Raw genomic sequence first — 15,816 nt, forward strand, 5'->3', positions numbered from 1 at the left:
ATATACTTTCAGAATATGTGAAATAGAATATTATTTCAAAATGCATGAATTTACCACTATTATCTGCCATTATAAACAAATAAAATATTTGGGTACGAAGTAGGGTGACCAGATGTCCCAATTTTATAGGGGCAGTCCCAATTTTGGGGTCTTTTTCTTATATAGGCTCCTATTACCTCCCACCCTGTCCCGATTTTTTTAACATTTGCTGTCTGGTCACCCTAGTACCAAAGCAAAGTATTTACATGATATTTTATTGATTATATGGTTCCTTTGAACATTGATTTTTACTAATAAAAGATAAATTGTATTTATACTGATTAAATAATTTTCATATATTATACCTATTTTTTCATTGTATCTAAAATTTGGTTGGCTTACAATTAATGCCATTATACATTACTTTAGAAGGTAAATCTATGATGCTAGGTCTTAAAATGCAGTTTAATAATTACAATATTTCTATGCTAGTAGCATCTAGGAGCCTCAGTCATGCACCAGGGCCCCATTGTGCTAGGTCCTGTGTGATGGGGGCACGTTCTGACCCTGCCTGCAATAGAAAGTGGACTGACCAGTGCATGTGAGTAGTTTTGGTATTTAAAATCCACACCCAGTAGGATATGTCCAATTGTATGCAGAGGGCAAGAGATTACTTGTGAGAAACTCGGGCAGAGAGATTGGATAGGAAATGTTGCAGTGTTCCATCTGAAGCATCATCTGTGTTGGTGCTGAAGTAGGTCAACAAATCTTGTAAACGTCATCATCCTGACAGGTAGCATCTTGATCAGCTCTTTAGGGCAACCTTTAGTGTCTGGGGGGGGCTAAAGATCAGCTGGTTGCCCTTGCTTGATTAGTCCCTGGTCTCACAAGTTAAGTGGATGCACTCAACTTTGTATTGGTAGAACCTTTCCTGTATTACAGCCCAGAGGGGAATAGAATAGCTAGACAGCCACTGGATTTTTCGGTGGTGTATGAAATTTCTGTCATGCAGGCCAAATTAGGTGAAAGTCTTGGGCCCTGAGGGATTTGTTGACTACTGGCCTTGCACTGAATGATATGAGGTTGTGAAGGCTTGGGGCTTTTCTGTTTTAGCTCTGTGTGGGTTGGCTGTTTGCTGGGTGCAGTGGTTTTCAACTAGCTGTCTCGCTAGTGTCTCCTCTATAGGTTTCTTCATCCTATGGTTGGATTGTGTTGAGGAAAGATGTAGGTTGGTGACCAGGCTGATTGTCTGTGCTGGTGAGTTTGTGTTGCTGCAGCTACCTACAGAGCAGGAAGATTGTTCAACTCTCCAAAGGCTTGCACTTGACAAGTTGCTCTCTATCAAGAGTTTGTCACAGGAGAGATCCAATTATCTGATAGTAACTCCTCTGTGGCTTTGGAAAGTCACTTGCATTATGAAAAGCTTATTGCAGATGTGTGCATGAGGGAGGGACTCACACAAGATAGACCCCATCTACTTAGCTAAACTACCATTCAGCAGTCAGTGTCTAGATGTTAAAATGATGGAGGCAATAGAAATGGCTTAGAAAGCTGACCAGAGAACAGACACATGGACTGGTATTTCCAGTAAATACTTAATACTTTCAAGATGTCTACACAAGCTGTTTGGAACCTCAATAGCTAATTATTACCTGCACCCACTGTCCTATAAAAAAGAATTTTGATAAGATCTTCATAGAATCATAGAAATGTAGGGCTGGAAAAGACCTCAAGAAGTCATCAAGATAAACATCGTGTGCTCATGGAACACCAAGCAAGCCTAGACTATTCCTGACAGGTGTTTGTTTGACCTGTTCTTAACAACCTCCCTTGGAATCCTATTCTAGAACTTAACTATCCTTATAGTTTAAAAGTTTTTCCTAATATTTAACTTAAATCTCCCTTGCTACAGACTAAGCACATCACATTTTGTCCTACCTGCAGTGGACTTGGAGAACAATTGATCACAGTCCTCTTTATAACTGCCCTTAACATATTTGAAGACTGTTATCAGGTTCCCCTTTCAGTCTTTTTTTCTCAAGATTAAACATGCCCAGATTTTTTTTTAACCTTTCCTCATAGGTCAGGTTTTCTAAACCTTTTATCTTTTTTGTTACTTTCCTCTGGATGCTCTCCAATTTGTTCACATGTTTTCTGAAAGGTGGTACCCCGAACTGCACATAGTACTCGAGCTGAGGTCTTATAAATGCTAAGTAGAGCAGGACAATTACCACCAATGTTATACATACGACACTCCTGTTAACACACCTCAGAATTTTAGCCTTTTTTGCAATTGCATCACATTATTGACTCGTATTCAATTTGTGACCCACTATAACCTTCAGATTCTTTTCAGCAATACTACCACCTTGCCAGTTATTCTCCATTTTGTAGTTGTGCGTTTGATTTTTTCCTTCTAAGGGAAGTACTTTGCGGTTGTCTTTATTGAATTTCATCTTGTTGATTTCAGATCAATTTTCCAGTTTGCCAAGATCATTTTGAATTCTGATCCTATCCTCAAAAATGCTTGCAACACCTCCCAGCATGGTGTCATCCACAAATTTTATAAAAATTCTCTCCACTCCATTATCCAAGTCCACTAATGAAAATATTGAATAGTACCAGACCCAGGATAGTCCCCTGTGAGACCCCACTAGATACGCCTTCCCAGTTTGACAGCGAACCATTGATAACACGGTCTTTCAACCAGTTGTGCACCTACCTTCTAGTAATTTCATCTAAACAACATTTCCTTAGTTTGCTTATAAGAATGTCATGTGAAACTGTGTCAAAAACCTTACTAAAAATCAAGATACATCAATATGGGGTATTGAAAACCATGTTAAAATTGTGATCTTTCATTTTATATTCTCAAGCATTTTCCTGGTCTTGCTTGAAGACAGAGGGCTCTTTAGAGAAGCATGAAATCAGAGACCAACAGTTTGCAGCCAGCCATCTTAGAGTAAGGTGAGGTGGGTTATGCCTCTCTGTTTTAAGGAGCAGCCTGCTTTCTCCATACCTCTCATTGTTTCAAGAGGCTAAAGTGAGATGCAGTACCACTCGGGCTTGGAACATCCACCCCTCCGTAGATAGAGATGGAGGGATGGACTGACCAAATTTGATTGGCATTGCAACCTAGCACATGGGGATTGTGATCACCACTCAGATTTGTCCAAGCTGTCCCTCCATAGACAGAATGGAGGCCAGGCCAAACATGAGTGGCACTGAGACCCCATGCATCAGGTTGCAATGCCACTTATTTTGGGGGCCCTCTCTAAAGGGATGGTCTGAGACAAACTGCTCTTCCCCACCAGGCAGCCCTGTATGCAGGAAATGTTCTGCTTCAACTAGGACGGAGGGTCTTGGGGGTCAAAGTAGGTCTGTGCCATGAAACCCAAGACTGTTGGGAGGTCTCTCTCCCTCTCTCTCTCTCTCTGTTTTGGGTTCTTGTGAGTTGTTCTGAATTCTAAGAAATAAAGTCATGTTACGTTGTAACCTTCTAGCAAGAGTATTTTATGTTTTTACCTAACCTACCTCTTCACCATGAAGTGTAACAATCAGAACTTCCTGAGTTTGGCAAATTCCATTGTCATTGCTGTGCCCATGTCCAGTGAACATGTGTTTCTGGCTTTGTCTTGATTCTTTAATTGTTTGGTCTTTCCAGAACCAGGCCTACCTCTGGTGTGATTCTCTCATTGTTATCATTTCTCTGTTAAAGTGATTGGTTGTTTTGTTTATATTAAACTGCTACATTCCTGGATACTGCAGACCCTCTATTGTTGTTTCTCATGCATCATGCTCGTTAACTTTCTTTGCAGCACCACGTTTACGTTTATCTGGAAGCTAAAAAAAAAAAAACATTACCACAAAGCAGCATTTCCCAACGCGTGAAACCTGAGTGCCATTGGAAAAATGAAATGAATTGCACCTCTCTCTCCCTACACCTTATGGTGTTAAAGGTTTGGGCATAACACTTTATACATCTTCTGTACCCCACCCCGCCCCGGGTATTCCTTTATGTCCCACCCCCAGGGGGAGACACCCCACACTTGGGAAAATGTTGTAATAAATAGTCCTACTCTTTGGTATGGTTTAGGCCAGTGTGGAAGAGCAGTTGGAGGCCTCTGAGAAACTGGGAGCAGACGACTACATTTTTTTTTAAACTGGGAAAGAGGTTAGTAAAATGAGCCCCAAGCAACAGATACCAACACCTGGGTGGGTTGAGTGGTGTGGGTGAGGTTGGGTGCGGTATGGAGTCTTTTTTGCCGTGTTCTTTCACAGCCTCACCTGCAAGTGCCTCTGCTGCTGTTGCTCAAATCCAGATTGTTACAGACACGGAGTCACCTTGATCGCTGCAAGAGCTAGGCTAGGAAGTGAGCACCTGGCACAGGAGAAATTTCCCCGCCATTATCCTCCAACTAGAAAGGGGAATGTCCGTGTCTATTTAAAGGGCTAGGGCTATCAGCCTAGAAGCACTCACAAAAGCAAGGAGACGTATGCTTTCTTTAAGGAGACTGGAGACATCTCAGAAGAATCAGGGTTTGTGCTGTCGTCAGGATTATTTCTTGCCAGGAAAGGATCTGGAGAAAAAGAGACCTCTAGGTAAGTCGGCATGAAGTGGTGGTAATTAGGCGCAGTGAACCCAATGATTAAATCCCACCCCCACTCCCCTAGGGAATTTCAGTCCGTGTTTGTTCCCAACTCAGGATGTTATTTTAGGCTTGTAAAGCTAGTTTGAGTTCACAAACCTTTCCTTCCCCCGACCTTCTACTATTAAAAAAACAAATGGGAAAATCCCACCTTTATTCCAAAGCTGATTCAATTTTTCATGCCTTTCTATCTGAAGGAAAACTTGGGCTGTGTGGAAAAGCGGATCTTCCCCCCATCAGTTGCCACAAGTAGGTGCTTTTTAGATAATGTATCGTTTCCGTTAGGATTTTGTCTTTCTCCCCATTTGCTCTCTTTTCTCATGCATTTGTTGTTTGCATTTCTTTAATGTGGTCCGCAATCTGCTCTTTTCCCACCTTCTCCTTCACAGTATCTTTCTCTCTTAACTCATCCCTTCGCTTCTAGAGTGGATTTGAGATGGAGCTGACCTCTTGAACTCATGCCATTCAAGGTGTGTGTGAAATTAGATGGAACAAGTTCACCCATTCCTAGTTTTGATCAAAGGTATTTATTGGTTACAATACTCTTGTCTTTCTGCTTTCCTGTTTTGTTGGCTTTGGGAAGGCTTTAATTATGGACCCTGGCTACATTTGAATTTAATTATTTTTAACTAAAGTTCATCTGTGCCTACTGTCTTGGATTGGTATATTTTTTTAAAAGTCAAGCCATGATCACATGTACCAGTTAAAGAACAAGAGTGTGGTGGGTTTATGAATGTAGTCTTGCTATCTCTTGCAATTTTATCATGAATCTTGTGATATTTCATGTTTTTCTTAAGGTTCCAGCTCTTGGAAGTATGTGACTATGGAAGAATCTCAGCTTTCATTTAAAAAACAAAAACAAAATAAGTTTCTAGTCCTTATGGTTGCAGAAAAAAGCATGAAAATGTGAACTGAATGCAGCCTAAAGGATTCAGATACCAAAAGGCAAATAAAAATAACCCCAATTTATCACTTCTTTTAAAAAAAAAATCTCATGATTTTTAAGATAATCTCCTAATTTTTGGGCAGTCTGACTGATGACTTTTGATAGATTACATAGAGATTTTTTTAAGGATGGGAGGATGTGAATCATTTAACCCTGGTAAAATGGTGGAAGAGGAGTGAGGGGCTGCCATTGTTTTAACAAGATGCCTCATAAAACATTTTACCATTAGGAGCTCAGACAACTATGGCAAAGGGCAGCAGTATAAAACCCAAATATAAATAGTCACTTCATGCTTCTAGGGTTCGTACATAAGTTGTTTGCCTCACAGATCCAGGTGCCCTGTGAGTTGTCTCTGTGATGGGAACTTTCCAAGGACACGCCCTTCCAGGAACTTTCTTCCTGCTCTTTGGGCTCTGGTGGGCTGTGAAATGCCCGCGAAATACCTCACTCAGAAGATGAAGCCCTCTGTCTGCACAAACCTGCCCTTCCAGAGACTGGAGCTCCTAGAAGGGATGGCCAAAGCTTACTGTGCTCTGCTGGGTAAGGACAATTATCTTCTCGCTTTCAGCTTCTGGGATTACCTCGCTCCCAATGAATAATTCAAAAGAATCCATGTGTCATACAATTTAAAGCCAGAAGAAACCACAGTATCATCTGATCTGATCTGACCTGTTTATCACAGTCCACCAACACACGTACAGCACCTGCTCACAAATCCAACAATAATTGCTGACAAGAGTCAGTTATTTTATAAATCCTGCAGACGCACACATGCTTGGACTCGGACCGGGCTGTTGCTGGCGCATGAGTGATTTTAGCAAGATTCTTCTCTGTGGTTTCCCCCTTTTCCCCTGCACGGGAGGTTGTGTCCAGAGAAGTAACATTTTTAGGGAATGCACGTGTCCTAAAATTTCTACATCATGCAAGGTTTGAGTCCTGCTGTGCCCTTGATCTTTGTGTGACCACTGAATATAAATACTTTAATTTCTGAGGCTGTAATTCCAGTGATATAGTTTGTCATCCCCACAATAAAACCATAGCACATCCTCGCCAACCCAGACAGGAGTATTCTTAATTTAACTTGTTTCCTTCTCCCTTGTGTGGGGCAGGAAAATGGCAGGATTATGTGGGGCTGAAGAAGGGGCAGGGGAGTTAGTCAACTGTGAAGTAGCCAGAAATCAGTACTCTTTAATACCCAATGAACAGGGGCATGATCCAAAACAAAACAGAGTGAGTGGGGTGTACAGGTAGGAGACTGGGTGGCTTAGAAATGGTTTAGCTTGAAATCTGTCACTTCTAGAATCCTGAGTCGTGTTCAAACAAGTTTGGTCTCATTCCAGTCTATAGTGAGCTGTTGTTGAGCATATAAAAAAACCTGGCACAACTGGCAGTCTGTCTATCTAGCAGATGTATATCTCACCCATCACGATAATATCGGGATTTATTTGGATGGATATACCCTCACAGCATCAATTTGAAGTAGTTTCCCTTTATACAGACAGGGCAATTGAGGCTTAGAGAGGTTGAGTGACTTGCCCAAGGTTACATAGGAAGTCTGTGGCAGTGCCAGGAATTGAATTCGTATCTATTATTCATTTGGGTTATGGCAGTGCCTAGAGGCCCTAGTCATGGATCAGAGCCATAGTGTGCTAGACTCTGTACAAATTCTCTTTTTTCCCCCAATCCAATTCCATAGATGCATGACCATCCTTTCTGGGCCTTTTGAAAAGTCTCATGGCTGGAGTAGCAAATTATAACTAGGATACATTCTCACCCCTATTTGTGGAAACCCCAAGACTGGAATTGTAGGATTTTGCTGCAGTTTGAGATGGCAGGGTGTAGGTAGAGCTGGGGTAGGAAGGAAGCTTACACAGCATCTGGCTGCAGTATGCCTGGCTTTTGCCACTGCTATTTGTCCTTCACATTCAGAAGCATCAGCTCAAACAATAAAACAACAGAGGGGTTTTGGGGGGAGGAAGAAGGACCAGGGCAAAATCTGAAACTGAAGCCTCCTACCCTTCCAAAAAATGACCACTGAGGAGAGGTGGGGGCAGGGTTGGAAAGCGAGTCTGCCTGCACTGACCTCACAGTGGCAGTTCCTGTCCTGTGGGACTAGGGCCTTCTCCTTGCTGTAGGCATTATGATCTGATGCATGGCATTGCAGTTTGGGGGCCTCTTAAATGGGGGTCCTGAGGCAAAAAGTGCTCCCTTTGCTCCTCCCCCTCCCCTGGGCAGCCCTGCAAACACTGACTGATGATACTAAATAGATTTCTCAATGCATTGTTAAAGTCACTCTAACCTTGAAAACGTTCTCCCTTCCAACATGCCTCCACTTGGAAGAAGGCCCAACTCATTGTTTGCCTCTGTTGTTAAGGAATGCTCCGTGAGATGTTTGTAACCAGTGGTCCTTACCGACATCTCTACGATAAGGAGGCCCACAAATGGGTGATGCTAACCACCTGGCAGCACACAACCATGTACCTATTCTTCGGGATCTCCGGCATAATGGATGTGCAAACCTATTTCCAGTTCTGGATACCCCGGGGGCTGGATCGCTTCATGGTCTCCATGGCGGTGTTTATTGAAGGTTAGTAACAACACCGATAAAAGGCTGAGCTGTTTGCACGATAGCAGGGCTATCAAATACCTGTCACAGTGATGAGGAAACAAGTCAATAGAAGGGGATCTTCAAATCCAGTTCACTGAGTGTCTGACTAATTCTTTGTGGGGGGATGGAGGGGGGTCTGTGGTAATGGTAAGTTTGCAGATATCACTCAGCTGAAGCTCTGTGTAAGCTTGAAAGCTTGTCTCACCCACCAATAGAAGTTGGTCCAATAAAATATATTACCTCATCCACCTTGTCTCTCAGATACCATATAGGCATGCTTGTAGTATCTTCCTCCTAGCACACTGTGATTGCCCATGTGTTGTCAGGGGCATAGGCAAAAGCCTCTCAGGTTCCTACCTTAAGGTAATAATTATACCATAATTATTTAGGGGCAACATCCTATTTAATTGAAGTGTTTCCTTAAGATACTCATCTTCAGGGTGAGCACAAGGGAAGGCAAGTAGGAGCATGGGCAGCTAAAATCTTGCATATTTTTAGATAATGCCTATGGAAAATACCATTATCTCTATTTTACAGAGGAAGGAGACGAAGAGTAGGGGGTGTAAAAATTCTTGCGTCAAAACCACTGTGGGCCAGTGGATTAGGTATGGTTCTTTGGTCAGCAGACCTGTGTTATCAAATTGTTCTTCCAGCTCTGTACAATGAGGGAATCCTGCTAGCCCGGCAAGGGGTTCTAGAAGAATCCTACCTTAAAAATGTGAGTTTACTCAGTTTATGGAAGAGATCATATTTCACTAATAGCTGCTCTGTAGGAGGGCTGGACTTTCAGGTTTGGTAACTTTAGGTCAAAGCAGCATCTGTGATATTTTTCCAACAGAGTGAAGATTCTCTTCCTGTAACATAGTATATGCCCTTACTGCCTCTTGGATTCAGCAAGGGATTTCCCCAGCCCTGGGTGTGGTTCCAGAAACATGAGAAGAAAGACCCTGATGTGTACTCTTGAAGTTTGGGTCAATGAAACAGATTCAGATAATATGCTTTGTCTACTACATTAATGCCCAAATCTGCCATCATTAGCACTTGTCTGATCTTCTTCGGTGTCAACCTTCTAATGCGTAGGTAATGCTTCCCCCTTTGCATTTTACCTTCATTTCAGCTTAGATCTGCCATAACTACTAGCTGTTATTCTCTGTCATCATTCTTTGCCCGAGTGCAGGATGCACTGTCTTGGCCAATTCCACAACATCTGTGCACTCTCTCAAATAAGGCGCTGGCTGCTGGCTTGAATTTTTCCCCCCAATTATGATAAAAGCAATGAATGGCAGACACACAGAAAGAGGCATTGATCAATTACTTTTTCCTGAGGCATAGGCAGGTCATGGTGGATTTCTCCTGAGAGTCTCCAACTATGTCCTTATACTCTAGCATATTTATTCCTTTGCACATTAACTAACCATCTAACTAAGAGTAAGCATTGTGTCTGATATAACCTGTACAATATGCAAGCACAGACTTCAGTTCACATAACTTTTGCTGTCCATGATATTTTTATATCATCATGTCCCTTTTCCAATTGCTCTGTTTACTCTAACCATACCACTTAATGTAAGTATGCAAAATACTCCGATCACTGCTTCCTTGAGACCTTTTGCCATTCCTCCTGCACGCTATGTATTCTCAAGAAGGGTAAACACTTAGGTCAGTTTCTTGGTCCAGATGATTTGATTGCTAGCTGGAGGTTCCTCGAGGTGGAATGCTGTACTGATCCATCACTTTGCAAGGTGGCAGTTAGTAAAGTACTCAGTGTGTGTCTCCACTGGAGTTGAAGGTGTAATTTTCAGCTTGGGTAGACATATCCATGCTAGCTCTGATCAAGCAAGCATCCTAAAAATAGCAGTGTAGCCATGGCTTCATAGGCAGCAGGATGGGCTTGCTGCCCTGAGTGCATACCTAGGGTCTCAGACAGGACTATAATCAGACCGCTAAGCAGTCCCACTGCCCATGGAGTCACAGCGACACTGCTATTTTTAGTGTGCCAGCTCACTCAGATGTTAAAAACATGGGAATGTCTATCTGAGCTGGAAATTACACCTACATCTCCCTTGTAGACATACCCATAGTAGCAGAGGGATGGGTTACCTCTAAAGGAGATCTGTTGGTAGAACTAAGTTAACCTCTGCTCCCGTTTATAACCTTAGGAGTGAGGTGAGGAGGAGGAGGATGCAAACCTTGCCAAGTGTGGTGTTCCCTGAAGCCTGACGCTCCAGCCCTGCCAGATCTATCTGGAATGGCACTAACCCAGTGGAGACATTTTGTCATCAAAGTTATGGGTGGGGAGACCCATGGTACTTTGGGTGGGTGGGTGGCAGGGAGTCTCTGACACCCCCCTCCCAATAAATTAAAATGACCGGGGTCACTGAGGTATGTCTACACTGCAGCAGGAAGCGAGCCTCCCTGCCTGGGTACACACATTGTGCTAGTGGGGCTTGAGCTAGGGCACTGACTAGAACAGCGTGGATGTTGCCAGCGCAAGCTGGAGCTCGGGCTCTCAAGCTAATAGGAGTCTGTCTCCCTGGGTTAGGAGGTTTGCTCCCAGCTGCACTGTAGACATTCCCTGAGGGGCTCACTTTTACCTTTTAAGTACTGTCTTACCAAAGTAGCTGCTCCCAGTTTATGATAGACCCCCCCACACATACTATTTTCAGATCTCTTTAAGCACTGGAATCACAGTCCCCCAAAGTTCCACAGAAGCCGTTGGCAGTGTGGTGATCTCTCTTGGCATGTTGTACAATCAGCTCTCACAGCAGTATTTGAGCACCTCCCACTTGAAATATATCACAATGACAAAGTCCCTAGTGACTCCTCCTCTGGCTCTGAATAGTGCTTTCCCCAAACATCCCCTCCCTCACTCTGCCTTCCAGATTTCCAGTCCCTCTTGCCCCACACCTCATCCTCCCCAATGCCAAGCTCTCTTTTCCCCCTCTCCCCCGCCCCAGTCACATCTCCTCCCCAAATCTTCCTGAGCCTCTTTGCCCCACGCCCAGCAACTCCAGCCTGGCCAACATTCTTGTGATTTGATCAAATGTCTCCTCTTTTCTTCTTAAAGCTCCAGGAGTTGGCATCATGCTATTGCAAGAGACTCCCAGCTTTCATTTAACTACTGCTACTAATTAACTAATTAATTAAGTTTCTACCTCTTGTGCTTTCAGAAAAAAGTTTTTGAAAACATGAAGGGAGTGAATCCTAAAGGCTCAGAAGACAAGTAAAAAGAATCTCAAGTTTATTACTTTGTCTTAAAAATAGTGATTTAAAAAAAAATCTCATGATTTTTCAGGGACGTACTCACCTCTCCCATACCACACCCTACTTCATGAAGGAGGAAGGGGTTGCTGCAGCTAGCTCAGCGCCCACCCCCCCCAAGCTGGCTGGGATGCCTCTGCTCAGAGCTAGGGCTGGGAGGTGAACAGCTGATGCAGCACCAGAAAGCAGCCTCCTGCCTGCCCAGTAGGAGGGAATAGAGTGGTCCTAGGGGCAGCAAGTTTCAACTTCAGTGGCCTCCCCTCTGCCTAGCCATCCAGTGATGAGGGATGGATAAAGCAGCCTCAGATTCCATTCTGCCTCCCTTCCTCCTCCTAGATGTGGGCTGAAGGTTGGGGGAAGAGTAGGGGGAACAAATTCCTCTTCCCTGATGAAAATTGAGTAAAAACTACATCCATGCATTAATGGGATGAAACACCATGGATCTTCTTCCACTCAAAACCACAATAATCTGTCTAGTTTTAAAATAGTCATTACAGATTGGAATTGCCTTTCCTAGAACTGGAACAGACACAGTGATCCTCCCTGGAATGACTCCATTTAAGTTGGTAAATTTTATTCAGTGTAACTAAATGATTCATTGTTTAGAAAATTATTTCACCCACTCCAAAAGTCACACAACTTCCAACACTTCGTGCCAAATCATGAAGTCCTTCCTCAGTTTTTACTGAGTTCTTATCGGGGTCAAGGAAAATGGAGTTTTGTTGATATAAAGACTTCAGAATTTTTGACCCATTATAGTTACAAGAATCACTTCACCCAACAGTGAAAAAAATCCGCCTCTGGGCTGAAATAGAGCAGCTGTTACATAGTGCAGAACAGGTCCAACTATATGGGCTCTTTTGTTGATATTGTAGGGAGGCGGTAGTTCTCTTTCTTCCCCTCCCACCCCCAGAAATCAAGGAGAAAATCTCAGAAGAGCACCCCTCTGGTGTAACTACATTAATCAGACCTATCTAACTTGAATATGCTCTACAGATATGTAAAGTAGTCCTGTCCATGAAGAGTTCCAAATCCACAGATCACAGAATTATGACAAGTATACTTCATTAATTGCAGACCAAGTTCCAGGGGCCCATGGTGGCTGATTGGCTAGAAGAGGAACAATGAACCAGAATTACATAGTTTGAATTTTGGCAGGTTGTCTCTTCTACTTTCATGTCCTGCAATGCTCTGCGCTGGATCAACGCATCCACTTTCTACTGTTCATCAGTATATTTAGCGCTGCCATCTGCTGTCTGCTGGAAGTGTTCAGAGGAGATCACCCCATCCTGGAGCTCTTCAATGTTAGCATGGTCCTCACCCAGGGATCCTGGTTCTGGCAGGTCAGTTGTCCAGACCAAGTACTTTTGGCTTATGTCTATATCAAGCTGTCGGAGGTTGCTATCCCTTCCCTCCATTCACGGTATAAATTTCAGGGAGCATTATCAGATTTACTTAAATTGCATGACTGTAGTAATTCTTCCTTCTCTAGGTCATAGCAGATTTCTCATATATTTACCTTCAGGTTTAACAGAAAGCAATAATCACGTATGGTATTTGAATTACTGAGTAAGTGCTGTTCCAGCTGAGAATGCTCATGCTTATCTGTATGTTGCTGTATTGCATGAATGGGCAGTCAAATAAGCATTTGTGTGGTAATTAGCTATCATAAAAAGGTTAATTCTGTGATCACATTGTCTGATCACGATGTTATTGTCCTGGGGAATATCATGAATGTCTCATAGCATATAATTTTCACCAGGCACTCAGATGCTATAGTGATATGGGCCCAGCGCTCAAGTTGTCGCTGGAACACTGTGGTAACACTCTCTTTTGGGGAGCCAGAATGGTGTACTTCCAATACTTTTGTTCCAGCACTTTGTTGTGACACTTCTTATTTTAAGGACTCAAGCACTGTACAAGTCACATAGCTATCTAGATAAAAGCTATGACTAATTATAAATGTACTTCAGGTCCTGGGAAGACCCCTGAACTGTAAAACCGCAAGTGCTTTGAGATAGTCAGATAACATTTGGGATATCTGTATAGTTTTTTCTGTTGTTGTTGTTGTTGTTGTTGTTATTAACTGGAAGCAGTAACTGGTGAAGCCATGGCAGAAATGACAATGGAGTAACAGCAGCTTTCTCAAAAAACAGGTTTAATATATCAATTTAATTCCTTTTTCTTCTAAATCCCTTTCCTCAGCTCATGTTTTTATTCCTCTCCCTTCCTTTTTAACTGAAGTGGAGGGCAATGAAACACTGTAAATTATTTTTCCTTCCCCCCGCCCCCAATGGAACTGAAAAGCCATTTGTGTAGTTGTTGTGCCTTGGGCAGTTGGAATGGGACCATCAGTGATGCCACATTCTGGTGCAGAGCTGACACTTAAGCTTAAGTGTTCAAAAGTAGCCACTGATGTGAGGTGGTTCAATCTCTGACACAAACACACCCGACACAAACACTTGCCCATGCAAATTTTAAATTCTGTTTTGCTGAAACACTCATGCATGTGGTTTTGTACATGCATGCCAGTAAAATCTTGATCACAGAACATTTATGGAAAGGGAAGGGCACGGTTGAAGGAAATTAATTTAAAAGCTTGATAGCATATTTGTGAAAATGCCTTTCTGCAATATCCATCCACCTTCAATTGTAAAGGGAGGAGGAAGAGGTGGAAGGATGATAGGCATTGGGTGGGCTGATATGGGCTTCTATATATGAAAGATAATATATCATTTTATTCTAACCAGATTGGGTTTGTGTTGTACCCACCATGGGGAGGGCCAGGCTGGGACTAGACTGACCATGATAACATCATGTTTATCACCAGGTGCTTCTTCTGGCACTATGCAGTGGCTCTACTCTTCACTGTCTGTAACTACACTATCATTTACTGGTAGGTGGTGGTGCTGGGCAAGGATGGTAGAATATTTCATGTATTATACAGTAAGTAGCCAAGGCTTGTGTTACTGACACACAATCGGTACTGAGCGGTTTCAATTCCATGATACACTGAGGGGCTTATGTTTTGCTTTGAGTGTTTGCTGCTTTTATAGAAATTCTGAGGCCAATCACACAAGGCAATGAGGAAAACATGCTTTATAATAAGCAGAGAATACCATTGAATTGCTTAACCCTTTTCATCATGGCCAATACTTCAATGCATCCCAGCTACAGTCTTATATGTGTGATTATATGGAATATTGGGAGGGTTGGCCTCAGCTGCACTGAAAAAAAAAATCTCTGGCGAGGAATTGTGAGCTGAAGCAGTTAACCGACAAGTCAACAGCTTTTGGACTATGGTCATTTCAGGACGTATGGGGGAAATACCAGCAAAGAGCCCCACGTATCATATTACATTACATTTACCTAGACAAATGTGATGAGAGTCCAAAAATTACTTTAAATACAGAAGGGAATTTTGAGCCTCTAAGTAAATCCTTGGTGAATTTATCCATGGTGGGTGAAATTCAACCCCCTGCAAGAGGGTCAGTGCAAAACGTATACGCCATTCTAAACCCACTTTACCCTTTGAAAGAAGTCTAAAGTAGGACTCGCCGTTCGTTGTGCCAGCCCTATGAAGGGAAGTGAATTTCATGCTTTGTGGTGTGCATCCACGTTTTGTTTTTTAATTGCACCTGGTCAACATTGGTTTGTTACAGCTGCCTTAAGAGATGCACGAGAAGCTCTAGAAGCACAGAGAATGGAATCGAGATATAGAAGTTAGACACCTGCTCCTACACTGTCCTTCCCGATGGATCAGATGAAAAGTAAGGACAACAAATCCAAGTAACTTTTTTTTTTCCATAAAGATCTTTAAGTGCAAGATATTTTTCAAGTAAAAAGACAATGTACAGGTGTTCCTGCAAATTGTAAGTATGTTTGAATGCCCTCTCCTTTCCCAAATCATTTACAAATGGATCCTTCCTGATTTCTGGGGACATGCATGGTTTCTGAAAGTAACTGTTTGCTATTGTATGTGTCTGGGGCGGGTATCTAAGTTATTGGCTATTGCTTCTGCTCTCTGAATTGAAGACTGAAACTTTTAATCAGAAGACATATAAGTGAATAGCAAATAATCCACTTTTCAGTATGAGTTTTTCCGACATGTGATTATTCATGTGATTATTCATATTCATTATATAAAATTCATTAAAATGCTCAGAATTTGCAAATATTTTCACACACACTCTATGGATGTCCGGATACCCTTAAACAATAAATAGGCAGAAAGGGACCTTGTAGATGAAATACTAGTTTGGAACTCAGAAGTTGTGGGTTCAGTTCCTGACTTTGCCTTCCTACATGCCTTTGGGCAAGTCTCTCTATGCCTCTCTATTCCCCAGCTATAAATGTGGATACTTCCTTTCTCC

At 42.5% G+C, this 15,816-nt stretch overlaps 1 pseudogene; it reads left to right on the forward strand.

Annotated features, from left to right (window-relative positions):
* The first annotated feature begins 5,931 nt into the window (after positions 1-5,931).
* LOC119846578 lies at positions 5,932-15,163 on the forward strand (annotated as a pseudogene).
* The last annotated feature ends 653 nt before the right edge of the window (positions 15,164-15,816 follow it).

This window comes from Dermochelys coriacea, chromosome 22 (genome assembly GCF_009764565.3).
Source record: "Dermochelys coriacea isolate rDerCor1 chromosome 22, rDerCor1.pri.v4, whole genome shotgun sequence".
NCBI lineage: Eukaryota > Metazoa > Chordata > Testudines > Dermochelyidae > Dermochelys > Dermochelys coriacea.